Raw genomic sequence first — 15,728 nt, forward strand, 5'->3', positions numbered from 1 at the left:
CTTTCTTTCTTTCTTTTTGAGATGGAGGAGTTTCACTCTTGTTGTCCAGGCAGTACAATGGCATGATCTTAGCTCACTGCAACCTCCACCTCCCGGGTTCAAGCGATTCTCCTGCCTCAGCCTCCTGAGTAGCTGGGATTACAAGTATGTGCCACCACGCCTGGCTAATTCTGTATTTTTTTAGTAGAGACAGGGTTTCTCCACATTGGTAAGGTTGGTCTCAAACTCCCAACCTCAGGTGATCTGCCCGCCTCGGCCTCCCAAAGTGCTGGGATTACAGGAGTGAACCACCACGCCCAGCCAATATTACTTTTTTCATGAAAATGTGTTTTACCTCTCCTGTTAAACCACAAACTTCTGAGGGCCAGGTCTCCTCCTCTGGAATTTTCCAATGAAGCCTAAAATAAGCCTATGTAAGCTGTCAGAGCTCAGTTACTGCTGTAACTGCTAATACAAAACCAAGGAATAGGCCAGGTGTGATGGCTCACACCTGTAATCCCAACACTGTGGGGGACCAAGGCCTAGGATCACTTGAGCCTAGAAGTTCAAGACCAGCCTGAGCAATACAGTGAAACCCTGTCTCCAAAAAAAAAAAAGAAAGCCAGGCATGGTGGCGTGCACCTGTGGTCCCAGCTACTCGGAAGGCTGAGGCAGGAGCTATGTGATCAGATGGAAAAGAAGACAGAGTTACATAAAGAGTGTAAAGTGGGAGGCAGAGGCAGGAGGATCACTTGAGACCAGGAGTTCCAGGCTGCAGTGAGCTATGATTGCACCACCATACTCCAGCCTGGGCAACAGAGTGAAACCCTATCTGAAAAAAAAAAAAAAAAAAAACACACACACACACACAAGGAATCTCAGGAGCTAGGAAGGCCCTCAGTAGTTCTGGTCCATCTTTCTTCCCATACTAAAATTTTCCTCTCTGTGCTTTCAGTGACAGACAGCATAGTGGTCAAAGCACCAGCTTTGGAGACAGAAGACCTGGATTCAAATTCCAGCTCCCTCACTTAGCAGCTGTATGGCCTTAGGCAAGGTGCTTCACCTCTCTCAGCCTCAACAACTGCATGTGTATAATTCAAACAATCTTAATAAAAATTAAAAAGCCTGAGAGTAAAATGAAACACTTATAAAGTGCCTAGCACAGTCCCTGTATACAGAAAATGTTACACAAATTTAGCTAGTACTATAGATTCTATTTTCAATTCCATAGATAATTCTTAACTACCAGAAGGTCTAATAGTAAGCCAATAATCAGGTTCTAAAAAATGTTCCCTGATACCTCAAGTCTACCTTCTGTTCATCGGGGGGCACCCCAGGATTCTCTAGCTAAAGTAAGCTAAGTATTCCCAGTTCCCTTCCATTCAATACGTATCACTGTTTCCCAGTCCTTCAATATCGTGGCTACCTGGCTCTGTACTTTGTCAGCATAGCTAGAGTTCTGCACATCTGCACCCTAACAGAGCATATATACTCATAGGCATAATGAGGGTTCCCTGTATATTTATTTCTTCCATCCTGCTCCAACTATTACAAAGGTTGACCACAGAAAAGATTGACTGGAGAAGGCAATGGGGAGAAGGTGGAACATGTTAGAGTTGATTACGCAGCGGTAATGAGCAAAGGCTTTGGAACATTCTTGGCATTGAATCCCAGCTCTGCCTCTTACTAGCTGGGCAGTCTCAGTTTTCTCATCTATTAAATGAGAGTAACAACAATATCCATCACAATGTGTTGTGAGACTTATATGATTCAATATATGTAAAGTGCTTAAAATATACTAAAATCTCAATAAATGTTAGACACATACATTATTATTATTGCTATTCACATATTTAAAGGGCTTATTCTACCTTGCTCCAAAGGACATATCCAGAACCAGGCAATGTAAGTTAAGGCCATTCAGACATTAAGTAATCACTTTTTTTTTTCTTTTTTTTTTGAGACAGAGTCACCCAGGCTGGGGTGCAATGGCGCGATCTCTGCTCCCTGCAGCCTCTGCCTCCCAGGTTCAAGCGATGCTCCTGCCTCAGCCTCATGAGTAGCTGGGATTACAGGCGCTTGCCACCACGCCTGGCTAATTTTTGTATTTTTAATAAAAGATGGGGTTTCACCATGTTGGCCAAGTCTCGAACTCCTGACCTCAGGTGATCCGCCCACCTTGGCCTCCCAAAGTGCTGGGATCACAGGCGTGAGTCACTGCGCCAATTAATCACTTATGGAACATCCACACATGGGCCAGACATTGTGCGATGTGTTAGGGCTACAAACCTGCTTACACATGGCCCTGAAAGTGAGCTCAGCCTACCTGGGAAGCCAAACACGTAAACACATGACTACAAAATGTGTTACATGCATTAAAGGAAGTAACATAATATATAACAGAACACAAAGGTAAGGGCAAATAATCTTAGGAAGATCAGGGAAAGCCTCACAGAGTAGAGGACATTAAGATAGTTCTTGAAGGATAAGCAGACGCTCCCCAGGATAAGCGGAGTAAGGGAATTCACAGCAGAGGAACAACATGTACAAAGGCAAAAAAGAAGAAAAGCATATGGTGGGTGCAAAGAATTATGACAACAAAAGTTTATAGTCACTGAACACTTCCTATGTTCCAGGAACTGTACTAAGTGCTCTATATATATCATCTCACCTCATCCTCTCAGCAAAATAGAGATTATCTTCACTTTTCAAATAAGGAAACTGAGGCTTAGCAAAGTTTAAAAAAAAAAAAAAGGCCGGGCGCAGTGGCTCATGTCTGTAATCCCAGCACTTTGGTAGGCCAAGGTGGGCGGATAATGAGATCCAGACCAGCCTGGCCAACATGGTGAAACCCCGTCTCTACTAAAATACAAAAACCTAGCCGGGCGAGGTGGCGGGTGCCTGTAGTCCCAGCTACTCGGGAGGCTGAGGCAGGAGAATGGCGTAAACCCGGGAGGCGGAGCTTGCAGTGAGCTGAGATCCGGCCACCGCACTCCAGCCTGGGCGACAGAGCCAGACTCCGTCTCAAAAAAAAAAAAAAAAAAAAAAAAACTTGCCCAAGGTTTCACAGCTAATAAACGGTAGAGCAGCATATGTATCCATGTCTGACTCCAAAGACCGAACTCAACCATTCTGACATGACCAAAGGGCAAGGGATAGTGGGAGGAGTGGCAAGAGAGAGCTCTAGCTAGAATCATAGGCAAGAGCATATTATAAAGGGCCTGGAAGAACTGAGGCTCTATCCCGTAAATGATGAGGGGCCATCACAGGATCTCACAAAGGCGACTGGCATGATCAGATCTGTAGCTCAGACAGACGATTCTGGCCAAGAACGGCGGTGCATGCCTGTAGTCCCATCTACTCAGGAGACTGATGGGGATGGCTTGAGGGCAAGAGTTTGAGGCTGCAGTGTGCTAGGGTCACACCAGTGAATAGCAACTGCACTCCAGCCTGGGCAACACAGCAAGACTCTGTCTCTAAAATAAATAAATGATTCTGACAGCTGCATAAGAACTAATTACAGGAGGACAAGAACTGAGGCAGAGAGACCACTTAGGAAGTTATCCTGAAAGCACAAGCAAGAAATTATGAACTAAGTCAGTGGCTGTGAGGATGGAAAAGAAGGGCCAGATTCTAGGGAAATTAAGAGGCAGAATACAGGACTTGAACTTCGGGAGAGAGGAGGGAAATCAGAGCACTAAAGCCAGAACACTGTGATTTTCCGTTCATTTCTATGCCTCGTTCAATAGGCAGCCCCACCTACTACACTGCCTGGAAGATAGGACAAGTCCGACAAATGTTTGCTGTACGTATTAGATGAATCGATTCTAGGGACAGACTTGGCTGAGTGAATGGTGAAGCCCTTCAAGAGATAAGAAATACAAGAGGAGAAACAGATCGGAGGGACCGGGGAAGGCTGACGATGACAGTAAGTAGGTCTGAGCTCAGGAAAGAGGTCTGGCTGGAGTAGTCTGGGGAGTCAACGCTGAAAAGCTGATAACGCAAGACATGGAGTGCGGCTAAGTAGAAGGGAGGGCTTTCTACTGCAAAGGACTGAGTTAGGAGGACGGACAGGGAGTCGCGGAAGCCAAGTGAGGAGAGAGGTGCCAGAGGTAGAGGGAGATTTTTTAAATCAGTGCAAGAAAAGGAAAAAACAAAAAAGCTTTCCAACTTTCCCCGCTGGTTAAAAGATGGCATAAGGTTAGGCTAGCCCGGGATTTGGACCCGGGGGGGAGTCTGCCACAGATGTATCCCAGCGAGCTTCGGAAGGCCTAGCCTCACTCGCCGACGATGAACAGAGCAAGCAAACCAGCGCCCCGTGCCCAATGCCCCTCTCCCGCATCCCGACGCGCTGCTCACTCACCCGCCAGACCCCCAGCCCGGGCCTGGTGGCCCGCTCAGGAGCCGGCGAGATTTCAAACGGAGGAATTGTCGCCTGGCAGTCAGTTTTTCTCTTCTTCCCTCAGTCCCCGCCCACACTCGAGCGCATCAAGCTGGTTGGCTTGAGAGCGTGCCTCTGCACCCCCGCCACGCTCCCTTCCCCGCCGCCCAACCCCTCCCTCGATGAGGTCCTCAACTATCCCCCACCCCGGAAGGCTCCGGGCGAGGCTCTGGGCGAGGCGCAGCTCCCCCAACGCCACCCGACACCCACCCGCTCCCCCCGCTTCCAGGGACGCCGGGATGTTGCCCTGCAGCGCGCAACAAACACTTCCGGAAGAGGTACCGCCTAGCAACCGAGAGTCCCGCCTCCAGCCGGAGCCAATAGGTCGCCGGCTGAGAGCTCTGACAATGGATTGGCTCGAAGTCCCTTGGGGCACGCAGGAGCTCTGTCCGTTTTCCGTTGCACGATGGGAGTGTAGTTTAAGATAGATAATGGGAATCCGCAAAAGGTTAAAAGAGAACCTCATTGGTTGGGCGCAGTGGCTCACGCCTATAATCCCAGCAATTTGGGAGGCCGAGGCGGATGGATCACCTGAGGTCACGAGTTCGAGACCAGCCTGACCATAATGGTGAAACCCCATCTCTACTTAATTAAAAAAAAAAAAGAAAAAAAAGAGGAGCCCAAGTTTAGACGTGAGGATTTCTGCCAGGGCAGAGAAGGATTATACAGAGTATAGTAACGTGAATTATCTAAGACAATTTATTGATCATTTGTTAGGAGTATGATTAACATCAGGTGAATAATACAGTGGCCATCAATAATCAACCCATTGTTCCTTTAATCAACAAAACAAATGTGAATGTAAGGTAATGGAGACGCCCCCACTCCCCATCTCTCCTGGCAAAAAAAAAAAAAAAAAAAAAAAAAATGGCTCTCCTATGCTCCTATTAAACCAATGAGCACCTGACCAGGACTTAAACCTATTTTCTACTATCCACCTTTTCACCAAAGCCCAGGATTCAGTTTTTATGTCTGCAAGATGGGTATAGTAATGTCTGTTATAACTATTTCAAAGAGTCTGTTGAAGAAGGAAAAAAGTGACACAATGTATAGCTCCTCCACACACTCTGTCTGGCAGAAAGGTTGCTACTAATATAATTCCGAAGAGTTTTAGTTTTGCTTGCACAGAGGGCAAATCTTTCTTTCTCTCATATGTCTCCAACCTCCTAGAGAAGTTAAGAGGGGCAAAGACAGTTCTGCCCATTACATCAATAGGAAAACGGAAAAACAGACAAATAGAGATGCTGCTAGTTGAAGGGAAGATGATGAGGCCAAACTCACAGAGCTGCTCCTGACAGGTTCTAGAGATGTAGCCGACTCAGGATAGTCCCAGTGCCACTCAGGGGCTGATTCCAGGATGAGAAACTCAGATTGTTGGAATATACAGAGCATATTCCTTGTGAAAATTATCAAAATCAAAATAGAGTCATTTGTGTTAAAACCCTGACACATGGAGCCAGGGAAGACCATGAAGAGAGGGTTCTCATGTATGAATACCTGATAGCAAAAACTATCGACCAGGCCTGGTGGCTCATATCTGTAATCCTAGCACTTTGCCAGGCACGGTGGCTCACGCCTGTAATCCCAGCACATTGGGAGGCCAAGGCGGGTGGATCACCGAAGGTCAGGAACTTGAGACCAGCCTGGCCAATATGATGAAACCCTGTCTCTACTAAAAATACAAAAATTAGCTGGGCATCGTGGCACGCGCCTGTAGTCCCAGGTGCTCAGGAGGCTGAGGCAGGAGAATCGCTTAAATCCAGGAGGTGAAGGTTGCAATGAGCCCATATCAAGCCACTGCACTCCAGTCCAGCCTGGGCAACAGAGAAAGACTCCATCTTAAAAAAAAAAAAAAAAAAAAAAACCTAATTGAGCCAGGCACAGTGGCTCACGCCTGTAATCCCAGAACTTTGAGAGGCCAAGGCAAGTGGATCACCTGAGGTCAGGAGTTCAAGACCAACCTGACCAACATGGGAAAGCCCTGCTTCTACTAAAAAATACACAATTAGCCAGGCGTGGTGGTACATGCCTGTAATCCCAGTTACTCAGGTGGCTGAGAGAGGAGAATTGCTTGAACCCAGGAGGTGGAGTTTGTGGTAAGCCAAGGTCATGATGTTGCACTCCAGGCTGGGCAACAAGAGTGACACTCCATCTCAAAAACAAAAAAATTCCTACTTGCCCAGCCTCTATGGCATGTATATACCTATTGCAATGCTACTTCTAAATAAATACAATTTTCTTTTGGAGTTTCCCTCTCTGTTATTTAGATTGACGTCGTCATGTTTAAATTTAAATCTTTCTGCAGCAGTTATGCCTATACTTCCTTTATTCTTACTATAAATGACAAATCATTAACCCCCTTTCTCTCCATCTTCTTTAAAAGTCTTGGCCGGTCACAGTGGCTCACACCTGTAATCCCAGCATTTTGGGAGGCCGAGGCGGGCAGATCGCCTGAGGTCAGGAGTTTGAGACCAGCCTGGCCAACATGGTGAAACCCCATCTCTACTAAAAATACAAAAGTTAGCTGGTTGTGGTGGCAGGCACCTATAATCCCGGCTACTCAGGAGGCTGAGGCAGGAGAATCGCTTGAACCCAGGAGGTGGAAGTTGCAGTGAGCCAAGATCTCACCACTGCACTCCACCCTAGGTGACAAGAGCGAAGCTCTGTCTCAAAAAAAGAAAAACATAGGCCAGACCACAGTGGCTCACACCTGTAATCCCAGCACTTTGGGAAGGTGAGGCAGGTGGATCACCTGAGGTGAGGAGCTCGAGACCAGCCTGGCCAACATGGCGAAACCCTGTCTCTACTAAAAACACAAAAATTCACTGAGCATGGTGGCACACACCTGTAGTCCCAGCTACTTGGGAGGCTGAGGCAGGAGAATCGCTTGAACCCGAGATGCAGGGGTTGCAGTGAGCCAAGATCACGCCACTGTACTCCAGCCTGGGCAACAGAGGGAGATTCTGTCTCATAAATAAATAAATAAATAAATAAATAAATAAATAAATAAATGTCTCACTGAGGGGCCAAAGGGACCAGACTGGGAAGGAACTCTAAGGCTCACCAGCTCATCTCCCACAAACCTGTACAAAACAGAGATTCAAAAAACCATTTGTAGACTTGGTCCCTATATCTAAGAATTTGCAATCTTTGCAATCAGTCTGGTTTTTTGTTGTTTGTTCGTTTGTTTTTTGAGGCACAGTCTTACTCTGTCACCACCATGCCAGGCTAATTTTTGTATTTTTAGTAGAGACGGGGTTTCACCATGTCGGTCAGGCTGGTCTTGAACTCCTGACCTCAGGTAATCCACCTGCCTCGGCCTTCCAAAGTGCTGGGATTACAGGCATGAGCCACCACGCCCAGCCCTGTAGATTTTAATTGCCATCCAAATGCTTAACTCTTGTGCCTTAGCATGGGTTCCTTGCTGTCTCATGGGAAGAGCTAATAAAATAAGAGATGCTATTCACACAGATCAACAATTTGCATTTTATCAGGTTTCCCCATAGGTTTGTACTCGGAAATGCAAGCCAATTTATAAAATGTCCCCAAGGCAAATATAATTTAAAAAGTAAGACTTTGGGGGGAAAATAACAAAAATGACACACTTTTTTTTTTTTTTTTTTTTTTGAGAGGGAGTTTGTTGCCCAGGCTGAAGTGCAGTGGTGCAATCTCAGCTCACTGCAATCTCTGCCTCCTGAGTTCAAGCGATTCGCCTGCCTCAGCCTCCCAAGTAGCTGGGACTACAAGCATGCGCCACCACACCTGGCTAAGTTTTGCAGTTTTAGTAGAAACGGGGTTTCATCATGTTGACCAGGCTGGTCTGGAACTCCTGACCTCAGGTGATCTGCCTGCCTAGGCCTCCCAAAGTACTGGGATTACAAACATGAGCCACTGTGCCCAGCCTGACACACTAAATGATATACCAGTAATATACTCAAAGACTGAAGAAGAGAGATAGGACTTCGCTCATAGGTTATCTTCTACAGTAAGGATGAACATTAAGAAGTCATATTTCAAAGATGGGAAAGAACTGATGACAAATTTTTTCCCTACTCCTAGGTCAGAAACCACTATTAGAACTTTCTCTTACAACTCAACAGCCAAAAAAAGAGAAAAAAAAACAAATAAACAGATTTTAAAATGGGCAAACTGCCTTAAAAGACATTTCTCAAAAGAAGATATACAAATGGCCAACAGGTACATGAAAAAAATGTTCAACATTACTAACCTTGAGGGAAATGCAAACCAAAACCACAATGAGATACCACTTCATTCCAGTTAAAATGGCTACAATAAAGCAAACAAAGGAAAACAAGGGCTGGTAAGGATATGGAGAAGAGGGAATACTTAAAATGTTGGTGGGACTGTAAATTAGTACCATCACCATGGAAACTGTATGGTGGTTCCTCAAAAAATTAAAAATAGAACTACCACACAATCCAGCAATCCCACTACTCGGTATATATCCAAAGGAAATGAAATTGGTGTGTTAAAAATATTTCAGAACCCCCATGTTAATTGCAGCATTATTTACACTACCCAAGATAGGCAATGAATCCAGCTGTCCAACAACAGATGAATGCATAAAGAAAATGTGGTATATATACACAATGATATACCACTCAACCATAAAAAAAAAATCATGAAATCCTACCATTTGCAACAACATGAATGAACCTGGAGGACATGGTGTTAAGTGAAATAAGCTAGGCACAGAAAGACAAATACCACATGATCTCAGTCATGTGGAATTAAAAAAAAAAAATTGATCTCATAGAGAGTAGAACAGTGGTTACCAGACTGAGGAAAAGAGAGTAGAGGATGGGGAAAGGTTGGTCAATGAGTATAAAGTTACTATTAGTAGGAATAGGCCGGGTGCGGTGGCTCATGCCTGTAATCCCAGCACTTTGGGAGGTGGAGGCGAGTGGATCACTTGAGGTCAGGAGTTCAAGACCAGCCTGGTCAACATGGAGAAAGCCCCGTCTCTACTAAAAATACAAAATTAGGCCAGTGCGGTGGCTCACACCTGTAATCCCAGCACTTTGGGAGGCTGAGGTGGGCAGATTGCCTGAGCTCAGGAGATCGAGACCAGCCTGGGCAACACAGTAAAACATCAAAAATATTACAAAATATTGGAATAAAATACAAATAATTAGCTGGGCATAGTGGTGTGTGTCTGTAGTCCCAGCTACTTGGGAGGCTTAAGCAGGGGAATTGCTTGAACCTGGGAGGTGCAGGTTGCAGTGAGCCGAGATCACGCCACTGCACTCCAGCCTGGGTGACAGAATAAGACTCCATCTCCAAAAAAAAAAAAAAAAAAAAAAATATATATATATATATATATATGTACACACACACAGAAAATATGCCAGGTGTGGTGGCACATGCCTATAATCTTAGCTACTTGGGAGGCTGAGGTTGCAGTGAACCAAGATCGTGCCATTGCACTCCAGCTTGGGCAACAAGAGTAAAACTCTGTCTCAAAAAAAAAGAAAAAGGAAAAGGAAAAGGAGGAATAAATTCCAGTATCCTATTGCACAGTAGGGTGACAATGGTTAACAGTAACACTGATATGGTATATTTCAAAATAGCTAGAAGAGAGGCTTTTGAATGTCCTTACCACAAAGAAATTATAAATGCATAAAGTAGGCCGGGTGCAGTGGCTCAGGCCTATAATCCCAGCATTGGGGAGGTCGAGGTGGGAGGATCACAAGGTCAGGAGATCGAGACCATCCTGGCTAACATGGTGAAACGATGTCTCTATTAAAAATACAAAAAATTAGCCAGGCGTGGTGTTACACACCTGTAGTCCTAGCTACTTGGGAGGCTGAGGCCGGAGAATCCCTTGAACCTGGGAGGTGGAGGTTGCAGTGAGCCAAGATCATGCCACGGCACTACAACCTGGGCAACAGAGTGACACTCCACCTCAAAATAAATAAATAAATAAATAAAGTGGTGGTCATGCTAAATATCCTGATTTGATCATTATGCAACATATATATATATCAAAACGTCAGATGTACTCCATAAACATGTATAATTACAAGGTCAATCAGAAAACAGTAACAGCCAAGAGCAGTGACTCACATCTGTAATCCCAACACTTTGAAAGGCGGTGGCAGGAAGATCCTTTGAGGCCTGGAGTTCAAGACCAGCCTGGGCAATACAGTGAGACCCAACCTCTTAAAAAAAAAAAAAAAATTAACCAGGCTTGGTGGCATGTACCTGTAGTCTCATCTACAGAGGCTGATGTGGAAGGGTCACTTGAGCGCAGGAGGTCAAGGCTGTAGTGAGCCATGATCATGCCACTGCACTCCAGCCTGAGTGACAGAGCAAGACTCCATCTCTAAATATAAATAAATAAACAAGCATTTTAATTCTGGAAAAAAAAATAACTTTTTATTCTCTTTTTTATACTGTTTATTTGAACTATACAGAAAACTACTCACATGATAAAAAAGGAAAACACTTGATAATCCTACCAATTATTTAAGGATATAAAGACATAAAATGTTCCCTCTACACTTTTAATTTACTTTATTTGAAACCGTAAACCGCCCTCTCATCTCCTTTCTCTACTTTATTTTTCCCTACCACATATCACCATCCAAGATACTATAATTTTACTTCTTTACTGTCTGTCTTCCTGCATTAGAGTGTAAGCTCCATGAGGACAGGGATTTTACATATCATTGTATCCTCAGTGCCTAAAATAGTGCTTAGCATGTAGTAGGCACTCAATGTACATTTACTGAATGAATGAATGAGCAAACTAAGGAAGAAATTAAACCCTACACTTCAAAGGAAACCACTGTTGACATTGTGGGTGCCATCTTCCAGATTTTTTTATGCTTATGCAGATGTAAATGTATATACATACATATTTATACATATATGCACAAGCCCATTCTTTTTAATTTTTACAGAAATGAGATCATAATGTTATTGTTCTAACATGTGCTTTTTTTTTTTTTTTTTTTTTTGGATAACGTAGTCTCAGTCTGTCACCCAGGCTGGGGTGCAGTGCTGCAATCTTGGCTCACAGCAACCTCCGCCTCCCAGGTTCAAACAATTCTCTGCCTCAGCCTCCCGAGTAACTGGGATTCCAGGCATCCGCCACCACGCCCAGCTAATTTTTGTATTTTTAGTAGAGACAGGGTTTCACCATCTTGACCAGGCTGGCCTTGAACTCCTGATTCACCTGCCTCGGCCTCCCAAAGTGCTGGGATTACAGGTGTAAGCCACCATGTCAGGCCCCTGACATGTGCTTTCTTTAGTTGTCATAAACAGGCCAGGTGCAGTGGCTCACACCTGTAATCCCAGCACTTTGGGAGGCTGAGGCGGGTGGATCACAGGGTCAAGAGTTCGAGATCAGTCTGGCCAACATGGTGAAACCCCGTCTCTACTAAAAATACAAAAATTAGCCAGGCTGGCCAACATGGCAAAACCTCATCCCTAATAAAAACACAAAAATTAGCCGGACATGGTGGCACATGCCTGTAATCCCAGCTACTTGGGAGGCTGAGGCAGAGAATTGAACCTGGGAGGCGGAGGTTGCAGTGAGCCGACATCGTACCACTGCATTTCAGCCTGGAAGGCCAGTTCATAAGAAGTTATCCCTGCCAGGCGCGGTAGCTCACGCCTGTAATCCCAGCACTTTGGGAGGCCGAGGCGGGCGGATCATGAGGTCAGAAGATCGAGACCATCCTGGCTAACACTGTGAAACCCCGTCTCTACTAAAAAAAAAAAAAAAAGTACAAAAAAAAAGCAGCCGGGCGTGGTGGCAGGCGCCTGTAGTCCCAGCTACTCAGGAGGCGGAGGCAGGAGAATGGCGTGAACCTGGGAGGCAGAGCTTGCAGTGAGCCAAGATCGCGCCACTGCACTCCAGCCTGGGCGACAGAGCCAGACTCTGTCTCAAAAAAAAACAAAAAAAAGAAGTTATCCCATTGTTTTTAATGGTTACTTAGGATTTCATTGAACAAATGTCTTGTTGCCTATTTAAATTTTTTTCTTTTTTTTTTTTTTTTGAGACCTATTCTCACTCTGTCACCCAGACTGGAGGGCAGTGGTACAATCTTGGCCCACTGCAACCTCTGTCTCCCAGGATCAAGCGATTCTCCTGCCTCAACCTCCCAAGTAGCTGGGATTACAGGCACGTGCCATCACACCCAGCTAATTTTTTTTTTTTTGAGACAGTCTTGTTCTGTCACCTAGGCTGGAGTGCAGTGGTGCAATCTTGGCTCACTGCAACCTCTGCCTCCTGGGTTCAAGCGATTCTCCTGCCTCAGCCTCCCAAGTAGCTGGGCACCCACCCCTGTGCCTGGCTAATTGTTTTGTATTTTTAGTAGAGACAGGATTTCACCATGTTGGCCAGGCTGGTCTCAAACTCCTGACCTCAGGTTTGAGGTCCACCCACCTTAGCCTTCCAAAGTGCTGGGATTACAGGCATGAGCCAGCACACCTGGCCATTTTTTTTGTATTTTTATTAGAGACTGGGTTTCACTATGTTGGCCAGGCTGGTCTCGACCTCTTGACCTCAAGTGATCCACCCACCTTAGCCTCCCAAAGTGCTAGGATTACAGGCATGAGCCACCACACCCGGCCTGATGATTATTTTTGGTTTTGCTTAAAGAGATGGGGCCTTGCTCTGTCTCCAGGCTGGTCTTGAACTCCAGGGCACAAGTGATCCTCCCACCTCAAACTCCCAAGTGGATTGGATTACAGGCATGAACCACCACACCCAGCTTCGTTTGTTTTGAATCCAAGGTTTTGCTATAGTACACACTGCTGAAATATTGTTGTTTTTGTTGAAAAGGGTCCTATAAATGACATTGCCCAAATAATTTGCATTTTTAACATATTAATAGGCATTGCAAATTACTCTCCAAAAATGGAATAATTTACAGTCCAAACAATACCGTCATCAATACCAAATGTTACCAATCTGAGAGGAGAACGAAAGGAAGAAAGAAAAAGGAACAAAGAATCTACTGTTTTACATTGCGTTCTTTCAACTATTAACGAAGTTAAACCTTTTTCATGTTTACCATCCATTTGAATTTCTTCTTCTAGGAATTACCTGTTCACATTCTTTGTTCATTTTTCTTTTTCTTTTCTTTTTTGTTTTTTGTTGTTTTTCCTCACTCTTTTCCCTTACCCTTTGTTCATTTTTCTATCAGGTTGTTTTGGATTTATATTGATTTGTAGAAGCTCTTTGCACATTATAAACATTAGCCCTTTGTCTCTATTGTGTGGTAAATGTTGTTTCTTTATCTGTGACTAATCTTTTAACTTTGTAAATGTCACTTTTCTCAGTAGTTACAACAATAATAATACTAATAGCTGACCTTTATTGAGCACTTACAATATGCTGGACACCATTCTAAATGTTTTACATGGATTGTCTCATCAAATTCTAACCTTTTGAGGACTGAACTATTAATATCATTATCTCCATTTTACAAATGATAAAATCAAGTCTCAAAAAGGGGCCAGGCAAGGTGGCTCACGCCTGTAATCTCATCACCTTGGGAGGCTGAGGCGGGCAGATAACTTGAGGTCAGGAGTTCGAGACCAGCCTGGCTAACATGGTAAATTCCCGTCTCTACTAAAAATACAAAAGTTAGCCGGGTGTGCTGGCACGAGCCCATAGTCCCAGCTACTTGGGAGGCTGAGGCAGGAGAATCGCTTGAGGAGGCAGAGGTTTCAGTGAGCCGAGATCATGCCACTGCACTCCAGCCTGGGTGACAGAGGGAGACTCTGTCTCAAAAAAAAAAAAAAAAAAAAAAAAAAAGCCAGGCATGGTGGTGGGCACTCGTAATCCCAGCTACTCAGGAGGCTGAGGCACAAGAATTGCTTGAACCCAGGAGGAGGAGGTTGCAGTGAGCTGAGATCAAGCCACTGCACTCCAGCCTGGGTGACAAGGCGAGACTGTTTCAAAAAAAAGACTCAAAAAGGTTAAGTAACCAGGGTGTGCTCTCCCAGTTACTAATTGAACCAGAACACTGGTAGTATTGGAATACTTCTGATTCTACATAAGTTTTAAATATTTAAGCCATCAAACCCATCCAGTTTTCAGGTTTCTTTACGTTCTGTGGTTTGTTAGGGAGGTTTTCTTCAATATAAGATGATGAAAATATTCTATTTTTCCTGCAGTTTTATTTTAACGTTAAATTCTTTAATCTATCTGGAGTTTATTTTCAGATGAATGAAATTGGGATTTGGTTTTTTCTCCTTCCAAATGGGCTGCCAGACATCCCAACAACAGTTTTTGAATAATGCATCCATTTTCCTCTGATATGAATGCCATTTCTATCATATCTACAATTCTCATGCATACATTTCTCTATTTTGATTTTGATTTTTTTAATTTGTGTCTAATCACCTTATTGGTTAGGATTTTGTATCCATATCATATAATCTGCAACTAATGATTCCTTTGCTATCCAACATATATAACACTTTTTCCATTTTCTTGTCTTTTGAGTCAATCAGACTGTTCTGAACTGTGTAGGGTAAGAGTAATGATCTTTCCTTTCCAAAGCCTGCCTTTAAAGGGAGTAACTTAGCCTTTTATTACTACTATTTTTTGTTTGTTTGTTTGTTTGTTTGTTATCTTGTTTAAAAAGCTTCCTGGCTGGGTACAGTGGTCCATGCCTATAATCCCAGCACTTTGGGAGGCCGAGATGGGTGGATCGCTTGAGGCCACAAGTTCGAGACCAGCCTGGCCAACATGGTGAAATCACATCTCTACTAAAAATACAAAAATTAGCTGGGTGTGGTGGCGCACGCCTGTAATCCCAGCTACTCAGAGGCTGAGGCATGAGAATTGCTTGAACCCAGGAGGCAGAGGTTGCAGAGTTGAGACCATGCCACTGCACTCCAGCCTGGGTGACAGAGCAAGACTCCCTTTCAAAAGAAAAAAGAAAATTCCCTTTCATTTAAAAAAAAATTAAATCAGAGTAACTGCTGAATTTTATCGATGGCTTTCCACATTTGATAAACAATATATTGTTAAAACCATACCGGCTTTTCTTCTTTAAGCCATTAGAACTCTAACGCTTTTGGTTCAAGGCTTTAAGCTCTTACCAGTTAATATAGAGATACTTTTTGGAGTGTTAACACTTTAAAGCTATCAACAGCCATTTCTCCTCAGTCTGGCTGATGGTGCAGAAAATCAGAAGGGTCATAAGGATTCAAGGCAAGTAGAGTCTCAAAGGCACAAACAGGTTCAGATGGGAGAAGACCCGCTGGCTCTTACCTGCCCGCAGATCGCAGGCGCAGGTGAAAATAGACAACTGCACTTTCC

At 44.3% G+C, this 15,728-nt stretch overlaps 1 protein-coding gene across 12 annotated transcripts in view; it reads right to left on the bottom strand.

Moving 5' to 3' along the window:
• The window catches only part of CEP164 (centrosomal protein 164), a 98,311-nt gene that overhangs the window by 82,199 nt on the left and 384 nt on the right, over positions 1–15,728 (bottom strand). For 9 of the 12 annotated variants that reach the window (XR_637864.2, XR_002517241.2, XM_009187368.2 and 6 more), the window contains exon 1: positions 4,343–4,656. The exons of 1 other annotated variant lie outside the window; for it this stretch is intronic. The gene's annotated coding sequence lies outside the window, so the exon portion shown is untranslated. Of the gene's footprint in view, positions 1–4,342; positions 4,960–15,728 lie in introns of those variants that run through there. 2 more of the 12 variants (XM_009187360.4, XM_009187366.4) reach the window with 2 other exon arrangements.

This window comes from Papio anubis, chromosome 12 (assembly GCF_008728515.1).
Source record: "Papio anubis isolate 15944 chromosome 12, Panubis1.0, whole genome shotgun sequence".
In the NCBI taxonomy this organism is placed as follows: domain Eukaryota; kingdom Metazoa; phylum Chordata; class Mammalia; order Primates; family Cercopithecidae; genus Papio; species Papio anubis.